Source organism: Zalophus californianus, chromosome 4, assembly GCF_009762305.2.
Source record: "Zalophus californianus isolate mZalCal1 chromosome 4, mZalCal1.pri.v2, whole genome shotgun sequence".
Taxonomy (NCBI): domain Eukaryota; kingdom Metazoa; phylum Chordata; class Mammalia; order Carnivora; family Otariidae; genus Zalophus; species Zalophus californianus.
In genome coordinates, this window is record NC_045598.1 from 152,314,032 (window position 1) to 152,319,289 (window position 5,258).

The window sequence follows — 5,258 nt, forward strand, 5'->3', positions numbered from 1 at the left end:
CCGCGTCGGGCTCCCTGCTCAGCAGGGAGTCTGCTTCTCCCTCCTACCCTCCCCCCTCTTATGTGCTCTCTCTCTCTCTCTCTTTCTCGCTTTCTCAAATAAATAAATAAAATCTTAAAAACAAAACAAAACAAAAGCTTCCATGCAAGTAAATAATACATTCAACTCACAGGATAGAGAAAGGGCACTAACATTTATTGAACACCTGCTGTTCAAATGTCAGGTGCCGTGCTGAGCGCTTTACATGAGCTGTCTCATCAACTTCTTATAACAGCCCCATCAGGTAGGATTCGTATCCTCATTTTTATGGCTAAGGAAACAGATCCAGAAAATCAAAATGAATTATTCACTGTCACACGGCTAAAAGGCAATGGAGCCAGGATCCAAATGTGGTTACGTCTAGGTGATAAAGCAATATGCTTTTCACCTAAGCTATAGAAGCTGCCCCTAAAAGATCATATGGCAGAGCCTACCTGTTGCCTGCCCAATATAATCTAAACAGCAGTGTGCCCAGCTAAAATAATACATAGCTCAGCTTCCCTTGCAACTAAGGCTGGCCAATAAAACTAAATGAAGTCATTGTGTGGGGCTCCTTTAAATAAAATGGATCCCATCAGGAAGCATTCTTTTTTCCCTTCCCCCTTCCTTCTTCTCTGGTGCTCCAGGAGCCATCTTGGGCCATGGAAGCTGGAGGCCTATAGATGAACTCTGAACTTAATCTAGGTATCTCATCTTATTTTATACTAGAGAAAATAAACCTCTATGTGACTGAAGCCACTTTTATTTCTGTTGTCTGTTTCTAGCAGCTGGCCCTAATCCTAACAGATCGAGATTGTATGATAGTTATGAGTTCTTTTAAGAAAGACTTTATTTACTATCTTGAATCCAAGTAAACTACCCACTTGCCCCAGGCCCTCTTTCCTGGAAAAATGTTCACACATTTTTGTGTCATGCATTTTGTGTCACATTTTTTGACACATTAGGAAACTGAACCCATCAAGTCCCAACCCACACGTGGCTTTCTAAACACAGCAGATAACGTCAGATAAACTGTAAGAAGCCTGAGGTTTCAGAATTTCCAGGGCAGGTATGATTTCCTACCTGTTGAAACTGGGGAAACTGGGCACATGCTGGGAGACAAAGCCCTGAGCTGAGGGTTCTCGGAAACCCTGGAACCACGCCCACTGCCACCTGGATTTCTTTTTTTTTAAAGATTTAATTTATTTACTTGACAGAGAGAGAGAGAGACACAGCAAGAGAGAGAGAACACAAGCAGGGGAAGTGGGAGAGGGAGAAGCAGGCTTCCCTCTGAGCAGGGAGCCCGATGCAGGGCTCGATCCCAGGACCCTGGGATCATGACCTGAGCCGAAGGCAGATGCTTAACGACTGAGCCACCCAGGTGCCCCGCCACCTGGATTTCTATACTTCCCAAACACATCCCCCTCTCTTGGTCTCTCATATAAGCAGCAACTGGCTTCTCCCTGGGGAAGCAATGGTGGTTGGCCCTCTATATCCCAGCCCCCTAAACTTCCCACTTTTCGACACCTTGTTTCTCTGATCACAGTCCCAGGAAATGGTGTGTGCCTGACGACCTGACGATGGCTTCAATCTATATTCTGCCATTTGCAGGAAAAGTTGACCAGAAGCTTCGGTCAATAGTGGAAGCTCCTCGGTGTGGAGCCCAGTGGAAGGCTTACATAATCACGGATGGTTTGTCAAAGCAAATTTCACATGCAACTGATTCCAGCACCTTGGGACTGGCTGCTGGAATAATCGCCATCCACATATTGTTAGCTATGCCTCGTTAGATATGGATTTTTAGAAATGGCATCCTAAAGGCTGCTTATCTGTCAATGCTCCTTTTAAGCATGGTAAGTGTTCCAGATTGGCTTTTCTAAAAAAATGAGACTGTTGCCACGGCCAGGTGTAATTCATCATGGTTACTGGTGTTGTGGGCGCCAAAGGGAGGGATGTGAAGGCCCGAGCTCACCTTCGGAACCTCCAGCTTCTAGTGCTGGAGGAAAACTGGGAAGGCGTTTCTCTGCAAAGTGAAACCTTGATCAGAACTCTCCCGAAGAAGGGTATTGATGCCAACGTGACAACATGCCAGCTTCAAGTCCTCGTGACTTCCCACACCTCTCTTCTGTGTGTCTCTTGCCTCCCCTGCTCTTCAAGGTAGTTTTGACGAACTCTATGGGGCCCACCTCAACACAACAAAAATACATTGGTTGGAAATCAGCTCTGTCCCCGTCAATGGATCGAAATTAGAAGGTGGAGAGTTCCTCTTTTTTGTCTCTAGGCAGGGCTGTGACAGGGGCGCTCCCTTAGGGGCCCTTGCTCCCCCACCCCCACCCCATGAGGGCAAGGACGGGCCACCGAGCTCTCCATTCCCTGGGCACAATACAGCCCTGGTACACAGTAGGTGCTCCAGACACAAATTAAGTTGAACTGAGATTGTCACACCCTCTGTTTGGGCTTCTTTTAACCGTGAGTAGTTTCTCGACAATAAGAATTACTAGCCAGGCCCTCTCACACACCCCAGCCCAGCCTCACTGCTTCAGGTTTTGAGCGTTCCAGCCAACCCCAGCACGAGGCTACATGCAGGATGGAAGCTGGTGGCAATATTGGTACTAAGGCAACGGGACTAATATCTCCTTGAGAGCCTAGCAAGCTAAAACCTCACAGCTGTCCTGTCAGGGGATGCTGAGGAACATCAAGATTCATTATTGGTGAGAAAACAAAGACACAGAGAGGCTACTTGATTCAGATCTAAGAAAATATCCAAATACAAAGATTCTCGTGAACTGTGAAAATCTAGATTTCTCATAAAGGCAAGTTAAGAAACACTAAGTGAAAAAGAAAGAAAGAAAGAAAGAAAGAAAGAAAGAAAGAAAGAAAGAAAGAAAGAAAGAAAGAAAGAAAGAAAGAAAGAAAGAAAGAAAGAAAGAAAGAAAGAAAGAAAGAAAGAAAGAAAGAAAGAAAGAAGGAAGGAAGGAAGGAAGGAAGGAAGGAAGAAAAAGAAAGAAAGAAAGAAAAAGAAAGAAAGAAAGAAAGAAAGAAAGAAAGAAAGAAAGAAAGAAAGAAAGAAAGAAAGAAAGAAAGAAAGAAAGAAAGAAAGAAAAAGAAAGAAAAGAAAGAAATACTAACTTACTTTCCTAAAGGATTCCTTTCTATTTCCTTAAACCTGCCAGGTGTCTTTGTGCTCGTAAAATGTAGTTATTAACCAAAAAAATTGTGATATACAACTTTCAGCATGATGTTTGGTCCACAAAGCAAGGTTTGTGTGTCCACTGGAGCTTGGCCCTAGTCAATCTGTATCCATGAGGTTAGTGTAGAGCTCATGCCCACATTTCCACATTGAAGTCTGGAGTTCACTGGGGTGTGTCATCAAAGGATCTTCGCCCAATTTCATCAAGTGAAAAAAGGCACAAATCCTGAGTCCTTTTGGGAATGGCCCTACCTTCAAGGGACCCAACTTAGCCACAGCTGTGATGCTAAGCTGAGTAACTATTGGCTATTTTGTTCATCCTTCTGGGCCCTGTTTTCTCAGGGGGGTGAAATAAGGTGTAAGATAGGGCAATATTATGTTCCTGTCAGACCTGATATTCTAGGATTCTAAATCAGGAGGAACAGAGGCAGAGGGGTGGGAAAGGTTAGAATGGGCAGGAATGGTTACTTGGTGCAAAAATAAAGAGGATGAAGACCTTTTATTCAAATTCCCACCAGTGCCCTTTGAGTGGCTGCAGGATTACTCGTAAAAACACACGGGCCAAATGCATTCCATCCAAGCTTGCCTTGAATTTGGGTAGGTGGGTGTTGGTGAAGGATCCATTTCTCAACACCCACCAGGGAAGTGTTTCCGTTATCCATTTGGTTTCTAAAGCATCAAAAGGAGAGGTTCCAGTTTCAAGGGAATCAGCACTGAGGCTGGGAATCAGGAGAGCTTTCAAGTTCTCTCCAAAAGTGAAGTTGCCCTCGTTAATTGTTTTCTCTGCAGAGCCCACCCTGCTGGTATTCAGCAAGATGAACAGTGACGGTGTGGGGCGCTCAGAGAGCCAGGATCTACTGCAATAGCCCTTGACTTATGCTCTCTCCCCTTAAAAAAACAAAGGCATTAAGTTTATGGATGTGTTCATGAATGAGAGGTCCCCTGTAAAGAAAGATTCTGGGATGTAAGTAATGGCCGGTGACAGTAGGGGCCTCAGGGATTCCTAACAAATTAGTGCTCCCTGCATTTCAATCTGTCTGCTCAGCCTACGGCCAGTTGCCCAGACCTATTCAGCTTCTGTAGGAACAGAGAGAGAGCTGTGTCATCCCCAAGGCTCCAGGCCCCAGTCCTGCAAGGAAGGAATTCAATGTGCTGGTTTGTTTAGGGCTCAGCCTGGGGGTTTCCTCTCTGCAGAAAATATCTTTTTCCTTTTCCTTGTGATGACTACACATTCATTGTATCTTGAGTAGGATCCCATTGAATGGAATGCAGGATGATCAGTCTCTACAGTTCTAACCTGCTCTCCATGTTTCTGTGAATCCAAGAGATGTGGTGGGGCCGCCATCTTGTACAACCCCAGAGGGTTCCATTCACATGATGGCCCCAAGCTGTGGTTTGGGATTTTATTTTTTAAGGTTTTATTTATTTATTTGACAGAGAGAGACTCGGCAAGAGAGGGAACACAAGCAGGGGGAGAGGGAGAAGCAGGTCTCCTGCTGAGCAGGGAGCCCGACATGGGGCTCGATCCCAGGACCCTGGGACCACGACCTGAGCCGAAGGCAGATGCTGAAGGACTGAGCCACCCAGGCGCCCTGGGATTTTATTTTTAACCTCACTTGGCACCTAGTACATCACGGAACCACAATCTACCTTCTTAATCTTAAACCTCGATCTATTTGTTCCCTGTCTACTCAGTACTTTTTCTGTGTAAATTCTGAGAATATTGTATACAATTCCTGTTTCTTGGGCCATGCCAGCCTCGAGAAAAATCAAGCTCTGGGGCTAATTAACTAGGCCACTGGCTCCAGACTGCACTCAATTTTGTGAACAGGCTAACAACACTTACCTCACCTTTAAGTCATGCCCCCTCCCCCTCATGTCATCTGAAGACCTTGTGGGCCCTAGACTCCCCCTAAATCATGTAAGATACATGAAAACATACCCACAGCTTTCATGGATAGATAGATAAAAAAAAACAGAAGAAAGTGAGTCACATATATAGTTTAAATATATAATATTGTTATTTATACTACATATTATTTTGCGGTAA